This window comes from Phalacrocorax carbo, chromosome 18 (genome assembly GCF_963921805.1).
Source record: "Phalacrocorax carbo chromosome 18, bPhaCar2.1, whole genome shotgun sequence".
Lineage (NCBI taxonomy): Eukaryota > Metazoa > Chordata > Aves > Suliformes > Phalacrocoracidae > Phalacrocorax > Phalacrocorax carbo.
The window spans coordinates 12300655-12322864 of NC_087530.1; the positions used below are offsets into that span (position 1 = coordinate 12300655).

General features: G+C 44.0%; 1 protein-coding gene across 18 annotated transcripts in view; it reads left to right on the forward strand.

The window, feature by feature from the left end:
* Nucleotides 1–184: 184 nt before the first annotated feature.
* The window catches only part of EXD3 (exonuclease 3'-5' domain containing 3), a 300891-nt gene continuing 278865 nt past the window's right edge, over nucleotides 185–22210 (forward strand). For 14 of the 18 annotated variants that reach the window (XM_064468676.1, XM_064468677.1, XM_064468684.1 and 11 more), the window contains exons 1-2: nucleotides 306–546; nucleotides 6314–6354. The gene's annotated coding sequence lies outside the window, so the exon portion shown is untranslated. The other 4 variants (XM_064468669.1, XM_064468675.1, XM_064468665.1 and 1 more) reach the window with 3 other exon arrangements.

Genomic DNA, 22210 nt, shown 5'->3' on the forward strand with positions numbered 1-22210 from the left:
CTGATAAATACGGTAACCCCTTCGGCCGCGGCCCCGCCCCGGCCGCTGAGGCCCCGCCCCGGCCGCTGAGGCCCCGACCCCCGGGGCTCGCTGCATTGCCACGGGCGACAGCGCTCCCTGCAGGCCCTGCGGCATCGGTGCCGTCGGAAAAGGGGGCCGATGGGGTCGCGGGGCTGAGCACTGGAAGTTCCGGAGGCGGCCGGGTTGGCCGCGCAGGAGCGGTGAAGCGGGTGGGACGGGGAAGATTTTGAGCAGCGGACGCCAGGGAGCTCCCGTTGCCGCTTCCGGGTCGGTGCCAGGTGAGTGGCAGGAGGCGGTGGCCGCCCCGGGCTGGGCTGCGGCCCCGCGGAGCCGCCCCGGTCCCGGTCCCGGTCCCGGTCCCGGTCCCCCGCGCGGCCCGGCCCGGCCCTGTGCGGAGGAGCCCGGCGCGGCGCAGCGGACCCCGAGCCTGGGAAGCCCGAGCGGGGCGGGGCGCATTTCGCAGCCGGAATAAAGCCATGAAGCGTCTCTCGGCGCCCCGGGCGGCGCCGCCCCGCGGGGCTGCGGGTATGGCGGGGTGCGGTGCGGTGCGCACCCGCCGGGCTGCCGCGGCCGGGCCCCTCCCGCCCCCGAGGGGGCCCCGCTCGGGCCCCGCTCCCAGCCGCGGCCTGGGGCCGGCCCGGAGCCGGTCTCCCGTGGCGGCGGCGGCCGAGGGAAAGGGGGGGAAGGAGGGGTGAGTCGGCGGGGGGGGGGGACGGACGGTGGGTGCAAACCGCAAGTTCATCGCTACGAGGAGTTCCGCAGCCTGCGGTCTTTGCAGTTACCGCACGGGATTGCGTGGCCTGGGGTTAATTGGAGTGAATTAATGGCAAGCTGTCGATGGAAGCCGAAGGAGGCCGTGGCAGCCCTGGTAGAGGCAGCGGTGGAAGCGTTGTGTGTTCAGACGGCTTAAACAAGCTGGCTGAGGTCCCTGTCGCCGATTTTAAACGTTTTGGAAAATGGGGAAGAAAATTCAGCAGGATTGGAAGTACCACGAATGTTGTCCGCACACGTGGAAAGGTTAACTGTGCTTTAGGAAAACACGTTTGTTGACCTGATACCAGTTTCAGGAATAAAATAAAACGAGTAGCTAAAACTTAGTTATATAAAAATTATTTATAAAATAATTAGATACTACAAATACAATGAACGTAGAGACTAAAGGCTAAACAACATGCTTGAAAAGAGATTTTCCGTTCCCTCCCCCAACCTGGTGTTCCTTCTTGCAAGGGGATTTAAAGATCTAGTTAAGTCAACTGTTGATATAGTTAGTATCGCATACCTGAATCGCTCTGGGGAATCTGACTCTAGTGTGACCTGACAGTTTAATTAAACAAAGGTGGTGGTGTATGGCAGCAAGGCAAACTTTAAAAATGAGCTTAGGAACAAATCATGTTCCTAACAGATCGTTAATTGGAAGACATAAATGAGCAGGCTATTTCCAGTCGGCTCCTCCACCTAACAATTTTTTGTTCAAATACTAATACTGATTTAAATTATCCAACAGAAGGTTTATAACCTCTGCTGTTGAAGTTTACTGATGACAGGCAGGGTGATCAGCCATGAGATGTTACTGCTGCTGCCTGGTCTGAACCTCCTGTCTAGATGGTTTGGAGTGGGAGAAGGATCTTAATATAATGAAAAAGACTGTGAAGTCTAGAAGCCATGATAGCTTCCCACCGCAGACACAGAGGTGGCAGAGAGTGGCTTGCAGGATTAAGTTGCATCAGGGACACAGCTTGAACTTCACTGTTGTGGGAAGAGTTGATTTGATTGTTGGGGTTGGGTTTTTTTTCTGTTTTTAAGGAGAATCAAATTGGAGTGATCATGTGCATGCACATGGTGTTGTTAGAAGGGGCTGCTAGAACATAATCTCCAGTTACAGTAGCTCTCAAGTAAGATATGAAAATACCGGAGAGTTCAGAGGAGGTCACAAAAATGCTCTGGTTCTGGAAAACAAGCCATGTAATGGACTTGATGAACTCAGTTTATTCAGGCACATCCAAGAGAGGAGGGTGAAGTGACTCAGCCGCTCTGTGGAAATCCGTGCCTATGGGAAAGTTATCTGATAGCAGAATATTTTCAGTCTTTCCAACAAAGACATAATGAGATCCGGTAACTGAAAGTCAAAGCTACACAAATTCTTTTAAATATGACACAATTTCCTAGCAGTGTTGGAAGCTAATTATAGGAATAGTTTATGGGAGAGGTTAAAGGCTTGCCATTATTTGGAGGTCTTAAACTGAAATGATAACAGTTTTGAAAGTGGGGTTAAACCTGGAATCTTGGGCAACTTGCTGGTGCAAACCCGTGTGGTTTGGGGGAAATTATCAGTGAGATTGTCAGTGAGTTGCCTTCTGGCACTCTGTACTTCCCAGTCTGCTTGGCTGCAGAAATATCAGGACTTTTTTTTTTTTTAATGTTGGTTAAAGGGCTGTAGTTCTAAATTAAGAGTTTTAAGTGATTTTATCCTTTTGGATTAATGTCTGCTTCAGGGGGGAATTCTGCATGCTGTTCTTACAGAGGAAAGTTAGTGTGTTTCTTCCTCTGCTGTTCTTTAAATCATCAGAGTTTGGCCACAGAGAGCCGACACGGAGTTGGGCAAACGGGCGTGCAGTACTAGTTCAGAGAATCCCCTCCCTCGTGTACTGTGTCTTCCCCATATGTTTGCAGCCTGATCCAGATCTGAGGTCAGGAAGGGATTTCCAGCAAAGCCTGATTTGTTAAGGCATCATGTGAGTTTTTCGCCCTCAGCAAGAGCATAGTTTTCAGGCTGGAACTTTCTGCTCTCACCGCTTTTATCTCATCAGGCTCTTGTAAAGGGATTTGGGGATCTGTTTGTCTCGGTGTATTGTTTCCACAGAGGGAGAATGCTTCCAAGGTAGTAGGCTTTATAAAACAGTATTGGATGATAGTGTCAACTAAGGATCTGTTGACTCACTCTGAAATTATGACTTTTAAACAAAAATAAATAAATGCATACGTCTCCCTGGGCTTCCGTGGATAGTGGAACTCTGCCTCTTCTGTAGCCCTGTGCTTTTTGGTGTGCTTGGAGAGCTCGCTACCCCCCTGGTTTTCTAAGAAACAGGCACCTGCCTGTGGCTGGGCGTCAGCTTTTGACACAGGCATCACTAAGAGCTGTGCCTGCTGGTTCTGTGCTTTTTCTCACTGTTTGTGCAAGTAATAGAGAGCAGGAATAATCAGACTTTAGCTTGTGGCATAGAACCAGCAAAATGCATATTCTGGAATGTAAACGATCCATCAGAAAACCTCTGTTTGGAGTTTTTAAGGCAATAATACTGCTTATTAAAAACCATAACGCACACCTGCACAAAATGTTGGTTCTTACAGTTTAGCAGTTGCAGCAACCTTTTCTCAGCTCTCTTTGTTGGGGGAGCTGAACATGCTGCTTGTATGAAACTGCACCGGCCAGATGTGCAGCGGGCAGAGCGCGCGCAGAAGTTCGGGAGGACTAAACCGCAACGTCTCACGGTGTTCCTGTTCCTGTGGCACAAAGCCGTGTTTGTCCTTACCGTAAGCCACGGCAAACAGGAGTGGGCAAAGCTGAAACGAGGGCAATTTCTGCTGTTCTCCGAAGGCGGCTTGGAGGGAGGCGGGGGGCAGAAGCAGGGGGTCTCTGCAAACCCACTCACTTTTGTGAGCTCTGTTCAGCTGTGCAAGGAAGCTCGGTTATGTTATAGCTTGGATCTTAATGCAGAAGTGGATGCATCCGTTCACAGCTGGTAAGAGGAGTGGATCTCTTTATGCTCCTTGACAACTAAAGCTGTTGTTTTTGTGAATAAGTGATTTTACGCAAACTTGCATTAAATAACTTGCTGATGAGTGAAGTGACGTAGCCTGGGAGGGGAGGAGAGGAGAAGAGTGGGCACAGGCCACCTCTGGGCTAACTGAAACAGTTTGACAGAGGCATTCTACTGGAATTAAGAGTGGTGTTCTCCTGAGCCACGTTTTAATAATCTGATCAAAAGCTAATTACTGAGCTTGTGTAGTATGCCAGTGCCTTTAAAATCTTTGTTTTTTTAAATTTTGTAACTCTCTGAGGATGCTCGATGCTACGGGAGCCTCCTCAAGCAGCTCCCTTGGTAATCGTGTGTATTGGAAGAAGGGGTGGCCATTGAGTAGTGTGTGAGAGGAAGAATTACGCTAGCAGAAATAGGAGATAGACCAAGTGCTGAACATCTTGCTTTTTCACATTTTCATCTTTTAATTGAATTGATGTGTAGTAAACTGACATGTTGTGGGGGGAAACTGTGGTAGATGTCTGAGATAAAAGTCTGAAAAGTTCTGTCGGGTAGAAACAAGAGAGGGGACTGTGTGTGCATTGGATAAGGGAGGGCTGAAGGGAAACTGCAGTTGGATTTCTATCAGAAGAGAAGTCTGGAAAGCTGTTTTACCAGAGGATAAAAGTCTTGTTTCTTTTGTGAATCCATGTGAAGGTTTGGTGTTGCAATGTGACCAAATGGCATTAACTTGGGCCTGGAAGGCGAGAGTCTTGTCCAGCCGTCTGAGATCAGGAGTGGGATGTCCTTTCCCAGCTGTGTTAACTCCCTGCTGGATGATTTGAGGTAGATAATGCTCTATGGTCAGGTAAAAATCAAGCAAGAAAGCCCTGCTTACGTAATTAATAACTTCTTTTGTCTGAACTTTGCCAATTTCAGAGGCTTTTTGTGCTCTTGCATTTTTCCGCAGTTTTTGTTCTGTGCTGAAACTTCCTGCTATGTGGTTCAAAAGGCACTTTATGATCATTTTTGATTTTCACGCATATTCATTGAGCCTTGTTTGGGTTACACATTCATGAAAGAAAAGTCTGTTTTTCAAAACATCCAGGACATTGCCTGTCTATCCACTGCTGATCTTTTTAATGTCAAGCTCTGTCCGAAGCTCCTCAAGGAATAACCTGTTACACCAGGAAAAATGTTGCCTGGAGCACAGCAGTGCTGTGAGGGGTGTTTGAAAATGCGAGAGCGTGCACCGGAGGAACTTTGCACTGCTTGGGAAGCGCTTGCTGTATGAAACTGCTCCACGTGGGTTTTCTTAGATTATACAGTTGCCTGTAAATTTTTGGAAAATATTCCCTGGGGACTAAAATCTCCCACTGTTACAAACTAAAGGGACAGCAAGGTGACCCTGAGCCAGCACCGTGGCCGAGAAGGCCAACGTTATCCTGGGCTGCATGAAGAGGAGTGTGGCCAGCAGGGCGAGGGAGGGGATTCTGCCCTCTGCTCTGCCCTAGTGAGGCCCCATCTACAGTGCTGCGTCCAGTTCTGGGCCCCCCAGTTCAAGAAGGACAGGGAAGTACTGGAGAGAGGCCAGCAGAGAGCTAGAAGATGATCGGGGGACCGGAGCATCTCCCTTATGAGGAAAGGCTGAGAGACCTGGGTTTGTTCAGGCTGGAGAAGAGAAGGCTGAGGGGGGATCTCATCAATGCTTGTCAATATCTGAGGGGGTGGGTGTCTGGAGGATGGGGCCAGACTCTCTTCAGTGGTGCCCAACGCCAGGCCAAGGGGCCACGGGCACAAGCTGGAACACGGGAAGTTCCACTTCAATATGAGAAACAACCCCTTCCCCGTGCGGGTGCCAGAGCAGGGGCACAGGCTGCCCAGAGAGGCTGTGGGGTCCCTTCCCTGGAGACATTCACCCCCCGCCTGGACGCGGCCCTGTGCCCCTGCTCTGGGGGTGCCTGCTCAGGCAGGGGGTGGGATGGGGTGAGCTCCAGAGGTCCCTTCGAACCCCCACCAGTCTGGGATCCTGTGAAATGGGTTTGGCTTTTTGAGAAGGGGAGTGCAGTTCTGCTTTACAGGATAAATAGCTGCTGTTTCAGACTGTGCAAAGTGGGTTTTTAGTAGCAATGTAGTTGAAAGCATTATTGTTTCACTTCTGTTTTGGAAGCAGTGGTTGCCACTGGGTCATTCAGATGGATGGGAGTGGAGGTTTCCTGATGATGTTCTGTTTGTTGGAGTGGATAGCCTGTGTGGATTAGGACAGTAGTCTCTAAATTGTTTGTAACATCAGTAGGGTGTTCTTGTTAGTCTTTTGTGGCTCTTAGCTACATGATCTTAAGCTTACAGTAAAGGTGTTTAGCAAGAAGTAAAACTGTTGGCAGGTAGGTAAGGCTCTGGTTCAAGACAACATTTGATGCCTGCCAATCTCTGTCTTTCCAGGATAGCAGTTAACGAGGTGCTTAAGGTAGGATTGCTTCAATGGAGCTTAGGTCTCGTGTTGGTAAGTGCACAAAAAGCATGGCTTGTTAACAGGCCTGTTTGCTTTCTTGCAGCTCTGCGGTGGCCCTGGAATTCCCCCGACCTCACTCAGCAGGTAAGACCTTCACCATCCTCCTTCAGGGGTGAGCGCGCTGTGTCTCTGGACCCGAGCCTGTTCAAAGGCGTTTGACGGCGCGGGGGCAAACTCCCCGTTCGGCAGGCCTGGGCAGTACTGCTTAAGGAGTTCCTGCCCCTTTCTAGTGCCTGTATTGTGTGAGCTTAGAAAGGGATCATTTTTAACTTCGATTACCTTGTCAATCTCTTTCACCTTATGTTTAGCTTGGGTGTTTGGGGGATGGCTGAGTGGGGTGCTTTGGTGCAGGACGGGGTGGGAGGGAGAGCCCACCAACAGCGCAGGCTGCTCTCACTGTTCTGATTCCGCGTGGAGGAGCTGTGCCCTCATTGCGTATTTATAGGTAGATCTTTAAGTGGAGCAGTCTTATTCTGACAACTTGACATCGAGGTTATTGAAATTAATTTGTCCTGAAAAGTACAGACAGCTGAAAAAGTATCAGCTTTTCTGTGTGGAGTTTGTTTCTGGATGTAATACAAACATCTTTTGTTTGCAGGGTGGTTTATTACCTTATGTAGGTAGGTGAAAGGGAGCTTGACAGTAAACCAAGTACCAGTTGTACAAACTTGGAACAACCACTGTTTCATCACTGTACTTTGTGTGACCACTCTTAGGTGAAGACATGCTTTCAAATAAGCAATATTTTATGGTACAGCAGTGTATTAGGGAATAGATTTATGAGGATTCCATTTTGATTTGTGAACTTCATTCATGATATTCCCTTATTTTTGTAAAGATCGATTTAACTGTGTCCGATGCTGAACAGTTACCCAGCAGTTCCTTACAGATAAAGTAGATCGTGTAGAACTCAGTTTATCTTAAAAACGGGTATCTTTTACTTAATCTTGTACTGGATTAACTGCCCTGGAAGCCCATCTGATTCCATATCCTTTCTTCTCTCAGAGTGGGAGAACTGTGACCTTTCTATTCAGTACTGCTGCCTACTGAGAGATTTACCAATGGGGGTTTTCGTAATACAAGGAAGTATATACTGTCTGTGCAGGAGCAGCCACCGGTTAGTGTGCATCATCTGTTTTCCCCTTTTGTTCGAATGGAAATAAAGCTTGGTGTTTAATGAGAAATTTCTGGAAAGTCTCATTTTAGGTTTTTCTAGTCTTCCTTGTCTGTGTTCTGAAATGTAGCTGCAGCTTCGTTAGAGGGCACTCTTGAATAGCGCATCAGGCAGCGTGCGCCTCGTACTTCCCAGAGGAGTCCTGCTGCAAATGTAATTTGCCGCCCCAGAGTAGAAGGTGTGAAGCTCAGGGTGGTTTACCCGAGATACTTCACCATCTAATGATGAAAGGCAAGACTGACTACGTTGAGGGCTGATTTAATGCTTGTGCTGTATATGGAACACAGTGACAATCTATTAGATAATTCACTATTGTTTTACAACTGTGGATTAATTAATGTAAATAACTTGCTTTTCTGATGGCCTTTACCCATGCCTTGATCCTAAATGTGTGTCCAATTTAGAACGTTTTTTGTATTGTTGCTATTATCTTTTAAAAAAAAATCCATTAGAAACAATAAGTTGCTTCAGAAAGTCTTGAGTTTTCATTCTGGCCGTCACATTAGTTCCTTCCATACTTTGACGAATAGCTTATCGTGTCTTCTTTTACTTTCCTTCTAATAAAGACAATGATGATTTTTACCTTGGGAGAATTAATCAATGTATGTAAAAGTGCTTTGAAATCTGACGTGTTTTAGAATGTTTTTAAAAATATAATTAAAATATTGAACAAAGCAGGAGTCAGGGAAGTCAAAATGAAGACTGTGATTATTGCTCAGCTGCTTTGGTGCTTCTGTTCTGGCAAGGTTATAGAGCCAGATCATTTGCATTACTTTTGACTTTCCTTGATATTTTCAGTTTTTTGTCCAAGGAGAAGCATTCTTTATGTGCAGGAGTCAGATTGACAGTAAACATAAACATAATCTTAACTTTGTCCAAAACATACCTGGTTTTGCTTTTAAAAAAGCATGCCAAACCAGTGTAACTCAAAACGGTTTTCTGAGCAATTAACACTGAATCATACCCACACTGGCTTGGCAAAACCAAAGTGCATGTTTCCTATGCTGGACCCATGCCCACATAGCATAAACCTCAGCTTTGATGTATTGCTTTACTTAGCCCCTAAATTCCCACTTCTGTGTTAGCATCACTGCTAGAGCTGGGTTCTGCGTGGCCGCTCGTCGGTGGAGTTCACGTGCCTCTCAAGGATGAGAGAAGAGGCGTTGCGTGGGGATCTGGTTTGAATGGGGTCACAGATTAGGGCAGTAACGGCTACGAACAGAACCCAGCTCTCCACTGACTGACCACCTCCTTACTGGGAAGTATTCCTTCCAGCCGGGACTGGCATGTCTGTCTTAGCAGGGCTTTAGCTTTGCACGGAGGTGAGAGCTTTATCATCTGCGCGTTAAAGATGGTAGACACTGACAACCTGAGAGTTTATCAAAGCAGATCCTGTGCTATAGCCAGAAGATAGTACTTTGCTTGGTATCCTAAAGAACTGTGTAGTGCTTCCATGAACTCTAATGGCCATGAGACTCTGCTTCTCCAAAGTTAAAGCAGAATAGTTAGAAAAAGTATTTGTCAGGCCATCTTTCTCCTTTCCTTGTTTCTAATCTCCTCTTGCACCTTCCCTTTCTTTCCCACTAGCATGGCTCCTTGTTAGCTTTTTGGCAAAGCGTAGTAGCCTGGAGTAAGGAAGGAAAGCTGAGATATTCCTTCTAAGGAGCCCTTCATGTCTGTCCCAACTGGAGGGTACACGAGGAGGCAGCAGAAGCTGAGCTGAGGCGTGGCAGCGGGTGGCTGCAGGTGTATGGAAAGAAACACTGTGGAGAGATTCCTGCAGACCGTGAGGCGGTTGACTGGAAGAAGGTGAGCAGCTCTTACAGCAAGGTCTTGCCTAGGTAGCCTTGCAAAACAGCTGTTGGGCTAAGTGCAGACACAGTAACTGGTGTGCTGCTCAGCTCCCACCACCTCTCACGGGAGGGTGGGAACAGCAGCTTCACTGGAGCAAGGACAGTGGGTCGGGGAGCGTGAGCAGCCCAGACCTGACCCCGGGGCTGTTGTGTGGCCCCTTGGATTGTTTTGGTGGGCTGGGAATAGGGCAGCAGGCAAGGCAGGCTGGACAGACAGGCTGTCAGGGGTGGCGTGCGAGCGACCGCATCGGCAGTAGCTTCTGAGGAAGCTTTTAGTTGCCTGACTGGCAAATGGAATTTAAGGTGAAATGGAATAAATAAGAACTTCCCTGCTAGAAAAAAACAAGTTACCGAGCCTACAGCACTTTCATCTGTGGGGCTGTGATTGTATTTTTAATGGTTTTGAAGAGCTCAGCTTTTGTAAATGATATTAGGAATGCCATTTTGAATGACAGAGGCTTCAGCCAAAATCTTCGCCCCCCTCAGTGTTATACTCCGTCCTGTATGTAGATGTTTTCTCATGTGTTTTACCACACATAGAGTTTGCGCGTTCTGAAAAATAATAGTAATCTAGCAGCCAGTGACATCTACAGAGCGCGCTGAAGAGGAGCTCCAGCGTGCTTGAATGAAGTACTTTCTTTGTGTTGAGTAGCATCTCCTGCAAATCTTTTCTCACAGAACATTTCTGTGGAACTGGAAGTTTATTTTTATGATGAGATCTGGTTTGGTCTTTGTCATTCTTTGAAGACTAGTGGGAGTTGTGGTGACGTGTTTGCATGGGTTAGCTAATGCCCTCTTCATGGCATGATCTATTAAATGGAATTAGTAGATGCTAGTGTCATCTTTGCATTAGCTCTGAAATCAGCTACAGGTACCACCTGATTGTTATTTAAAAAGACAGTTGCAATTCTTGGTCCCATCTATAGTTACAATCAGTGTCGTACTTAAGATGTTCTGCCAAGTCCTTGTTTTTATCTGTGCATCAGCAGTGGCTTGTCTTTTTGGGATCTGGAGACGAAGTGTGTATTTCTGGGCAGTATTTTGAGGATGGCATTGTGACTAGTTTCATGAGCACCTCCCTGCTGTTAGCCTGCCTCCAGATCAATGTTCTGTTACGGCAGGTTCTTGTGTTGGTCTCAGAAGACATCGTGGGACAAACTGCTGGCTGATATGGGTAGGCAGCAACAACTGGAGAGAGCTTCCTGCTTAAATAGGAGTGAAAAAGCCACTGCTAATAGAATTTAAGGGAAGAAGTAGCACATGTGTTTACAAAAACACAGGAGGGGAGCATAATGGGGGAAAGCATAAATTTAGGCCAGACTTCTGCCTAATGTAACAATGTAAATGGAGCAAGCAACTTTTCTTCCCCCCCCCCCCCCCTTCTTTTTTCCCAGTAGGAGCAGTTTACCGAAGGGCCCAGTGGTGCTGGCTGACTTGTCGTAGGTTAATATTTTTAAGTAAAGCAAATGCAAGACTTTGGGGATATACTGAAAACACAAAGCAAAAAAGAACAAAACTGAAGAAAGCCTTTTGTGTACAGTGTCCAGAGCAATTTTAAAATGCTCTTGTTCCATGCCTAAATAAATGGTTGTTTCAGCCAAAGAGAAGTCTTTCCTATTGATTTATTACCCCAATTTAGATATAAACCCTCCGTGCAGGAGTGTCAGTTTAATAGACCGGCTTTCTTTCTCCTTTCAGATTTAATCCACATGTTGTTGTATCAACAGAGCCTTTGTCTCTGCTCAGTTATGAGTTATCCTTTTTTAATTAAAAAAAAAGTGAAAACACGTGTTTTTTAACAGCATTATTGCAAAAAAGCATATGGCGACATAGGGAGAGGTGACCATCAACTAGTGACTCTGATTTGTAGGTAACTTCAAAGTGGTGCTGCAAATGAAAGTGTGAAAAATGGACCTTTCACCTCTTCATGTTGCAGTGGCTGTGAAAGCCCAACAGTGACAGGAGGAGGCAGCATTATCTTTAGCCAGGATTTCCTAGGGCTTTTTCCCCCAGCTTGTGCAGTGATGCTAAACATGCTTTTTTTGTTAACTCTAATTTCCTTCCTTTTTTTTTAAAGGGGGACTTATCCAGAGGTGTATGTAATTCACATTTCCTTCCTTCCTGCCTCCCTCCCCTGCAGAGAAGGATTTATTTCTTGGACCCCTCCTGTTTTCCAAATGGAGAGGAAACTCATGAATTTGGTATTATTTCTATACTTGGTTTTGTGAGAAAGGATTTTGAGTATCAATGCTTACTTGATACCTGCGTGTGGGTTCAGAAGCACATGTTAGAGCTGCTCAATAAACCAGGTTACTACATCATCTGATTATAACCTCTGTTTGGACCTTATCACACAACTATCTCCTGTAGCATCATGAATTCGTTCTGAAGATGTCTTTAGTACATCCTGAACTGGCGGCTTGGTGGGCTGAATGCAGCCAAAGGCAGAACAGTTGCAATATCTATGTCTTTGGTGCTAGCCTGGTTTCTTCCAGCTTGTGTTAGACTCCTGACAGTCATCACAGTCTCTTAATTCTCTTTCAGGTGTCGGCACAGCAGATCCCACCTGAAGTGTCATTATCATTATTTACAGTGGTGTGATTTTAAAAGAAGCTAATAATAACGTGTCTTCAGAAGGAATTTGTCTAGCATTTAAGTGCTGTGGAATGATCCTGTTCTACTTCTCAAAGTTACAGAAGAGAGTAAGAGAAGATCCACCTTAGAGGCTTTAGTAGTCAGTGGTGGGGAAAAGAAGGTTGTGCCCTTGCTGCCTGAAGCACATGGCTGGCCTGGCAGTGATATGGTAGCTCTGAGGAAGGAGTGTTCTTACTATATCAGGCAGGTCCCTTGGTCCACCAAGCTCTTGAAAAAAGAACACAGAGTCCTTGGCAGCATCTTGTCGAAGTTAAACTGGTCTGGCTTTGTCAGGACAGGTAAGCCAGGCGATGGTTAGCAGCCTGTGCTAAAAGAAGCAGACTGTTCATGTTTAAGGCAGCCTAGATGCTATCAAATTCTCTGGATGTTAACTCTGCAAGTGTTTCTTGCATAAGTAGAAAAAAATTCCTCCCTTTGAACGTGGCTGTGGAATGCAGGCTTATGGCGGGGTGTGTGTGTGGGTGTTTCCCTGCAGGCTGGCCTTCTGTCGCTGCCTGTGTTTTTCTGAGGTGGCTGAGCATACCTTTCCAACATAAGATAAAACCTTGATCTTGGGAGAATTATACTTTTCAAGCTCTCTCAGAAATTTTTTTGTCCTCAAGTCTGCAATCCACCAAGTTCTCCCAACCTTGGTACTAATGGATGTTTAGATTAGGTTTGTTTCCTTTCCAGTTTATCGCTGTTCTTAGTGGCAGCTAGCCATTATTACTTTTCAAAACAGCTTAGAACTTGAATCTTCTTAGAGCGATGGTAAATGAAAGGGGTATTTGGCTAACAAGAACAATTTCTTTATATGTGGATTTTGCAGGCATTGTACGATGTTGTGCTTTCATCTAAAATATCCTTGGGCAACCTCAGCCAACTTTGAAGTTGGCCATCCTTTGAGCAGCTGATTGGATTGAAAACCTCCAGAGGTCCCTCCCAAAGTAGCTTACTCTGTGATTCTGTTTTCTGGTAGAGTTCTGGCAAAGATGCTTCTTTTGGCTTCGTTTATATCTCCCTTCATGCTCAACAGCTTTCATCATGTTCCCATCATAAGCAGTTCTTTAAGCTGAAGTGATGTGTAAACATCAGGAACCGTTTCTAAGCCGTAACATAAGTTTCCTTCCTTCATAGTTTAGACTGTTTTTTATGCTGCCATATTCAGATGATATGAAAAATCAAATCGCTTTTATTGCTATTTATTAAGAGATAATCCCATTTTTTTGGCCTCAGACACAAATGTTTTAACGTGGGCCAGTACAAAGGATAATTTTCTAAAAGCTTAGGTCAGCTTTGTTCCTTTGCACTCTGTCTTTGTTGGGAAGCTGCAGAAGAAGGAAGGACAAAGAGAAAAGAGCCTTGTTGTTATTTGGGATTTATAAGACTATATTGTTACTGCATTTTGAGTGAGTGTTGCATTTTTGAGTTAAAAACTGAAGTTAAGTAAAAGATGCTATTTTTATGCATATTGGTACCTATTATTCAAACACTTCAGCTCATACTTAACTTTATGCTGTGCTGTTTTTGCTTAAAATTTAAGCAGTTGCTTAACACTTTGAATAGTAATGAACTTAATAATGTGCCTTAGTAATTCAGAAACTGTACGCTCGATAAGGGAATGCTGACAGTTTGTTGGCCTGCTTGGATTTAGGATTTTATTCTGAGGGCCGAACAGGATGGTGGGGGCAATTAGATGGAGTTACATATACCAAATGTTTAATTTATCACATATGTACTCAAAACTGAAGTTGACTAATCTTGTAGTTCATGCTTGCTGTATGTTCAGACTCTAACCTCTCTGTTTAGATTGCCAACGTGGTGCCAATTAGTGGGACTGTGATGTGGACACTAAGGAATATAACTCACTTCACATGGGTTACCAAACAGCTAGCAGATGTTAAGCTAATGGTTCTTGGCTACTACCAGCCTGACTTGGATTTCAACCCAGAGGTGAAAGAATTTATTTCTCTCCCATTACCATTTCCCTTGGGCCATATTGTCCCGAGCAGCGAGAATTCCTTCAGCTTACTCTGGAAGATGATGTAAACATTTCCCCTCCCCCTTAAACCTGTTCTCACGGTGTCTTGTGTGTTCCTTTATTTTTATGTTAATTTGCCTTCTTTGGTATTTGTTATTCTACTGGTAGGCTTTATTATAAATGGTAAATGAAAATGTAGACCCTTTAAACACACAACTGAAATTCTTAACAGGAGGCGTCTGGGCTAAGCGCATGGTGTGGCTCATGTGCTGGACCTGCAGCCACGTCTGAGATGTGACAAAAAGTCTATCCTAGGATTGCTGTTACTACTCTGAGTAACAAAGGCCACAGAAAGTGGCGGGTCTGGCTTGCCCGCGATCCTGCCTTCCTTTGTTCTCATTGCTGGGTGTTGTACTCTCAAACCCTGAAAAAAAAGTGTAACTGCAAGGCCCATAGTTTCTCCTCTAGGGATGAGTCAATGCTGAATAACTAACTGGCAGATCCTGCGGTCTCTTTGGTGTGATTTAGAGCAGTAGGTACTAGTGGCTACTCAAGATGATTTATATATGGTATGAAATATAGTGTAATAACTGGGAAACATTCAGCACTCTGGCTTTATTTCCTGTGCTCTTTCAAGTGATAGGCATGATAAGGAGGTCTTTGTCCATACAACTTCAGCAGCTTCAGGAACACAGGTAGGGTGATGGAGGGCTCAGCTGAATGAACGATAACACTTAAATACTTATTTGTGCCTAAATCCTGTTTTATAACTCTCTGTATAGTCATCTGATGTGTTTAACAAGTGTGTGTAATGTTAGGGCTGATGCTTTTTGCTCTCTCTGGAAACTTTGTCCTTCCTTCTTCGAGGATTTAACCTCTGACCTAAAAATGTTGCCTGCAACGTTATGTGCAGCATTCAGTCTTTCAGCAATTTCCTTACCTTGCTCATTTAATACTTTGATAAAAGACAGTAGTATTAGCATAGCAAATGTTTGAAAAACAAAAATCGTACTTAATGAGTTTTCAGTCATAGTTTATTTTCTTACTGATGTGCTATTTTGGGGTGTCAAAGTTGATCAATATCAACATGAACACCAACAGGAAGAGTTGGGTGAGGGTTAAATAACTGTCGTGGTTATTTTTCCATGAAAAATGAAAATAAACCTCTTGCAAGGTCTTGTCATTTCTTGCTTTTCTTCAAGGTTCTAAAGCAAATGTTTCATTCAGTGACGCATTTGATCCTGAACTTCCAAAGAGAGCAATTATTTTTAATTTCTTGAGATGAGCAGAACTGTTTCTGTCCAGTGGATTCATCTTTCTTGGTGTTTATGTCTTTACTAAGAACAACATAACAGAAGTAATGCAAACAGTTATTCTGTACTTAGATAATGGCTAAATGCTAATTACCTTTCTTGAGGAATAATGAATAACTTTCGCATTTTCTGTAAAATGAACAGGGAAGGCTCAACATGATAAACTGAGAAATAAGCTGAACTCTCTGCTTTTCAGGAGTGGCAGGTTATCAAGTGTCAGGATTTTGGTGACAGGAAACAAAATCCAACGCCAGTTTGCAACTATGTTTGTTCTTCTCTTTCTCAGTATCTAAGTAGATCAGAGCAGTAGATGCAGCCTTTCTCTAGTGATTTCACTGGCTTTCTTCCCCTCTAGACTTCTAGGCAGCTCTTCATGATAAATTACTCTTGGTTTTTTTTTTTCCCTTTTAAGAGACTTAAGAAATGCTGATGATGGGGTGTGTTCTCAGGTGTATTTTAGTGTATAGGTTTAGGGCACATTGAAATTATAATAAATCTGGAAAAAATTCAAAGTACATTGTCATGTTCATATAAGTTTCTCAAATATATACATGTTAACCCCAAAATCAAGGCATCAGATTTCCTGCCTTCCTGCCTTCCTGCCTCCCTCCCTCCCTCCCCGGGACTGCTGCCTTAATTAGCATAGGTTTTGTCTCTCATCTGTAGTGACTAGTACAAAATACACTTACTGGTTCTTTTTTCCTGTCATACATAACTGTAGCCTTTTTTTGTTGGCAAATAACAGCAGAGGAAGTTTAGAAGTCCAGATAAAACTGAAATGCTTGATGCAAGAATTTATTAGATAATCGTTCAAGCAGCACTTCCCAGCTCTTCTTGAACATAGCTGTTTTGTTTTATCACTGAAACTTCTGCCCCCCATGTTCGCTTCGTCATGGAAAATTTTCACCATATGACAGTTCTCCCCCTTAGATTAGCATTGACATAACATTAAAAAAGAAGAAATTTGGATCAAATGTGTATGTATTTCTGACAGATTCTGAAATCTTAAGAAATAAGGTGGATGACCTAGGGAGTCTGAGTTTTATGTGAGACTGTCGAATAGGGCTATAAGAAAGTCAATGGAAGGAAAACATCAGTTGGAACACCCTAGTACCAAGTTACAGGTTACCTAAAAATAACAGAGTGGTTCAAACCCATGGGGGAATAGTACAGTGTCTTAAAGCTAAATGTCAGATCAGGAGAATAACTGTATCAGAACTTGTAGATAGGAAAAGTATAGAATAATACAGAGTTTGTAGCTTCAAAGCAGGAAACACAATGGGAGAAAGCTGGCACCCCAGTCCTTGTAGGCCTCAAGAACGACACCTTTGGGAAACATCTGGTCAGGGAATCCAGAACTTGGTACAAAATTTTAGCGCCAGCGGCCTTCCGTAAGTGTGAACGTGTGTACTTACAGATCCTTGCGGGAGTAATCCAAGCCAAAAACTTAACTGAAGTGACACTTCATGTCACAAGGGAGAGTACATCAGAACAAGGAAGCATGTTAAAAAGAAACTGAGAGGAGCAGTGAAAAGGGTGAAATGTTTGTAGGCAGTGTGAAGGTTATTTAAAGGCACTGTGCTGCAGAGCAAGTGCTTCAGCCGTATCAAAAGCCGTTTGAGAGAGAGAAAAGTTATGATGTGAAACAGCAGGGAAGAGAGGCTGTAGAGTCAGAGGCATCCTTCCAAAAGCTGAAGTCATGACCAAGTGAGGAAGACAGAAAAGAACAAACACTTTGAAACGCCAAAAACCTGGAGGAACAGCTTTCAGAAAGTATAAAAAGTAACAGTTCTTTTCCAAATATGTTGGGAATAAGAAGCTTGTCTAAAAGTTTGCAAAACCACTTGAAGACTAGTGTGTGAAAAAATCGCTTTCAGAGGGAAACAAATGAGTTTCTGAGGCATCTACTCTCTTTGTGGCTTCCTTGCCAGAACCCATCTCAAACCCAACTATTATTGCAAGACTTTAAGAACGCAGTGAGCAATAACAGGCTGCAGGGACCCGGATGTTAGTGCCCAGGAGGGATTCAAGGGAGAAACTGTTGAATTATTAACACTTGTGTGCAACCGTTCAATTAAAACCTCCCCAGCCCTAGTGGAGAATAGATAGGGCTGATACGATGCCAACCTGCAGAAGAATTCCAGGGAGCCTGGGGAACAGCAGACAGAAATCTGGCCTTGTATTGTGCAGCATCGTCAAAAGAATAATATAGATTAGAATTACTTGGCACATGATTTTATATGAACATGGAGGAGTCAGTGTGCCTTTTGTAAAAGGAAGTTGCACTTGAAAAATCTTCAAGGACCTGAGAGGCTCAGCAGACATCTGGATTAGGTTGTTCCAGCGTGTATGATATCCTCAGATTTTCACACAGCTTCTGACATGGTCCTTTGCCAGAGCTTCTTAAGGCAAGTGATCTTTCTCGGGGTAAGACAGAATGGTCTTCAGTAAACCAGTGACTGGTTAAAAGGTGAGAAAATGTGTAGCAGTAATCTTTGTTACAGTGGAGGGTGGTTACCATTGGAGTGCGACGGGAGTCATGAGACCTGTGCTGTTTAACACTCACAGGTGATAAGGAAGGCAATGATGATGATAAGGAAGTAACAAAGTCTGAGTGATTTAGAAGTACTTTCGCATAGTCAATGCTAAAGCTGCAAAAGTACCTGCCTTAGGGTACTGTGTGATTGGAAAATAGTCTAGCAGGTTAAACTCGGTGTCAGTAAATGTAGAGTAAAGTGAGAAAATGTCATTATCTCTGTTTACAGCTACGGCTAAATGAGGTACTGCCTCCCCCAATAACAGGCTGTGGAACAGCACACAGATGAAGAATGTCTGGGCCTGAAGGAAAGATGCCTGAGTGGGCCAGAAGATAAGCAGTCATTCCCCATTTCTCTTTCATTCCCTAACAAGAAGTAGGTACATCAAATGGAAGTAGGAAGTTCAAAATAAACAAAAAGAAATACGTCTCTGCGTGATGAGCACAATGTGGCAGCTGTTGGAACAAGACACTGGTGCTGAAAGTTTGCATGAAAGCGGTTGGATGTATTCTTGGAAGAAAGATCTATGAAGTCTGTTTCATACCAGTGCAGAAGACCTGGCTTGTGGAAATCTTCAGCTACAAGTTGCTGCAGGCCTGGGGAATGTGTTGGGGAATATAGCTGCCCTCTTCCCTTCCTTAGGCATTGGCCACTGAGCACTGCCCAGGACACAGTACTGCCTAGATGAAGATGTGATCTTACTTGGCAGGGCTTGTCTTTGGTGCCTTATTCTCTTTAACTGTATTTTGCTATTTCTGTACTTGTCTGTTCCAGCTACTCCCTCCTCTCTGACGCTCCTCCTACGAAATAAATAAGTTTGGTTTTTATGAAAACACACTTTTTTGCCTTTTTTTTTTTTTTAAATAGTACATTGAGTTGTCATGTGTGTAACTTAAGTTTATTGTGTCTGTCTACAGACTTCTTGGACAGAAAATGGAGCTGCTGCTTTAAGCATTTCCATATGTGTTCAGCCATATTGTTCAGCTATGTTTTTCACCTAATGTAACTTGTAAAAATAAATATCTGTAAGTGTTATCTTTCCATGTTGGTAAAGAGTTAATGGAACTAGAGGATGTTCCAGACCAGTGTTCCTACTGTGGATGGTAGGAAGGCTCTCTCATGCCCTGCTAGTTTTTTAGCAGCCTACAGCTTCATCTCAATGAATATGATGGCCAATTAATTGATCCCTCCAGGAGACTTAGTTACATACAGTCCCCCTGACGTTTGAACACAGCAGAGTACTTGAACATTAGCAAGTTTTCCATTTATAAGGGAGTTGTTTGTTAAAAGTGGAGAGTACAATCCGAACTCTGCCAAGTACATGCTAGGCGTACGCAGCCCTGCTGGCCTCAGACGTAACGTGTTGTCAATTTTGGTTTTATTTAGGGCAGATTTGCAAAGCTGGTGTGTTGATAGAGACATGAGGGAGTCTGTGATATGTCCCATCTGTGTAAACTCAATTTTCTATATGCTGCCTTGCTCAGATGGTATGCCTTTGTATGGTTTTTTTGTTTTGCACTTCAAGCTGAAGAATCCGGGTTTGAGGAGATGTGCTGTATTAATTTAGCCCCTTGTAAACTCGAGGTGGCTTGTTGGTGAAGGGGTAGGTGGTAGGAGAGTGGTCACATCTGTCTTCTGAATCAGCCCATGTGTCCCCATCTTTTCCTGTTCAGCAGGTAAAACTGTCTCTTTTGATCCCATCTGTGGAGTTGAACCATTTGTCACAGTAGGAGGAAGTTAGTAGAAGTCCTGACACGGAGAATATTATGTCCTTGTCTTCTGCGTGAAAAGGTGCTTGCATGGGAATGAAAATTGTGGCAATTGCTCTAATGTTGTCTGCTTTCTACTTCTCAGCTTTTCCATCACCAGTAGAAGTGAAGGAAATAGGAACAGTGGGGTGAGGTTTGAAGAGCCCAGTAGTGAGGCAAAGTCTGTAGCCTTTATATACAAGAAGAAATTTGTTCTAGACTCCTGCAGGGTGTGGGAGGAAACTTGTGAAGCTCTAGGAGTCTGTTGATCATTCCTGGCTAAAATTGGCCAACATCTGCTTAGTGCAGCTGTCAGAAGTACAGAAAGCAGAATGGAGGCAAGGCTTTCTAACGTTGAGGCATGGGGATGCTCTAGGAGTACATCACGGACTGTGCTGATGCATGGTCACCCTTTGGTAGTGTGTCAGGATCACATGTGACTTTTTCTAAGTTGAATTCAAGGAGGCAAAACCAGAAGACGATCATCAAAATGAGAGCTTGGATGAGAATTCAAGTCTGGTTTGGAACTTACTGTCTTTGAGAGGAGCTGCATAGAGTGCTTAATAGAATCAGATGTGCTGAGGAGTAAGGGAATCTGGGTGGCTTTGAAGAGATCATCAGAGGAGATGTTAAGCGCGGTTTATTGGTAATGGGATGAGAACATTGGCTGAAGAGGCAATGCTGTTGTGTCAGGGCTGCGGGAGGTAAGCTCAGGTGCTGCGAAAGAGTTGCTGGTACAGATACTGCTTTGTGCGAAAGAAGGGGAAGTTGGACAACGTGTGATTTGTCATCCCTTGGCTGAGGTTGACTTACAGCTGAAAACTAGGAACCTGTTAGTCAATAACGAACGAGAGCGGAGTGGCAGGAGAGGATTTAGGTTCACTGCCCTGGCTTGTGTTCAGTCTTTATGGAAATGATAGGAGTGCAGCGGTGTTACCTTCCATGGGTGGTATCTAATCATGCATTTAGGCATTTTGGCAAATGCTGTAGAACTTGGATGAAGGAAATCTCCTTTGCAGCAGTTAGTCTCTTCTGATAGGAAGAGTTAAGGTTGTAAAAGAGATTACGGGGTTTTTCTTGTGTTTACCAAATAAATGATTTTTTTTCTTTCCCCTGTGACTTCTCAGACTTCTCTTTGCTCAAAGGTATGAATCTTCTTTTAGAAATACTATCACAGCAATCCTTCTATCTTGTCTACAGTGATTAATACATAAGTAGGTACCTACATCTCGTAGATATACCTCCAAGAAAATAGCAGAAGTTGCAAACTGCTCTTGGAAAGTGCCATGGAAGAAATTATTGCTTCTGGTGAGCTTAAAAGTCTTGACCTTTACAAAATATAGGGATTTTAAGGCTGGAAATGAAGATTAGAGCAATAGTTTCCTCTCTTGTATAACATGCTCCACCACTATTTGCATTTTAACTTCTTTAAAAAGTTACCTAGTCTTTGTATATAGTCTTCCTTTACTGTTTTAGGATTATTTTTGAAAGGCAGAATTCTTGCAGAATCACAGCAGCCCTTTGAGTGTCTCCTGTGACCTCTTTTTCCATTGGTGTGTCTAACAGGGTTTTCTGATACTAATTTAGAACCCTTATTATACTACTTTCCTTTTTGTTTTCCTCCAGACTTGTTTGATTTGTCAAGAGTACTTTGCTTTTTATTCCTGTCTTCCCATATATTGACAGTCACTCCTACTTTGGTGTATTTTGCAAATTTAATAATCATCTCTTGGTTTTCAAAACAGGGTTTTTTTTTATTCAAGTAGTAGCTGCAAGTGATAAGCAATGTCAGCAATCCCCACGCAGTTTCCTTGCCACCTTGTGGCATTGTTACCACCTGCCTCTTTTTCTTCCCTCTTCCAGTGCCTGTTCATAGCCCATTTGCAGTTTTCCAGAATTGTAATTGGAAGGCAGGCTCCTTAGGCTCAGGGCATGCTATGTTTAGGACTCTTAAAGAAATTCAGGTTTGACCTTCTAGCCGTTCTTTACTGAGCATTTGCGAATGAGAGTTTTTCTGTGGCTCTCGGCTTGGCCTGATTCGGGGAGATTTTAATGAGAATGGCAAAAACACATCCGGGTATGGAAAGCATACGTGTTTCAGAAATGGAGGAAATGCTTATGAAGGAATTTTCTCAAGTTATTCAATCTGCAATTTCCATCAAGGAAATATCCGCCTAGATAAAGTTTTGTAAAATTGCAGGCAATTTCGAATCAGAAGTACATTATAGTCCTATTGTTGGGGTTCTGTAAGTCCAGTTTATAATGATTTATGACTTTGCTAGAACTGAAAATACCTTGAAATCAACTAGTTGTGTGCATAGCCTACATGCACATTTTTCATTATTAGCCTTCTGCTTGGGTTTTTTGTGTTGGTTTTTTTTTGAGTTTTGTTATTTTGAAAGTCTCTTTTGAGACCTATTTTAAATGACATCTGTCTCCTGGGTGTTTCAGTGTGGCGGAACCACAGTGCTTACGGGCTGCTCCAGTGAGTTCAGTGGTGCTCTGAAACCTGCTTCTCTTTCTGTTGTCCAGAGTGAGACCAGACCCTGTATTTTTGGTGGAAGTGAGGTGAGGAGACTCCCAGCTTCTCTGTCTCTGAGAAGGGACTGAATGTAGGCATCTGCTGTAGCTCTGTACCCTGCAGAGCTAGTAACCCTTGGGTTTGTATAGTCAGCAAAGAGAAATTCCGGGGCGTGAGTC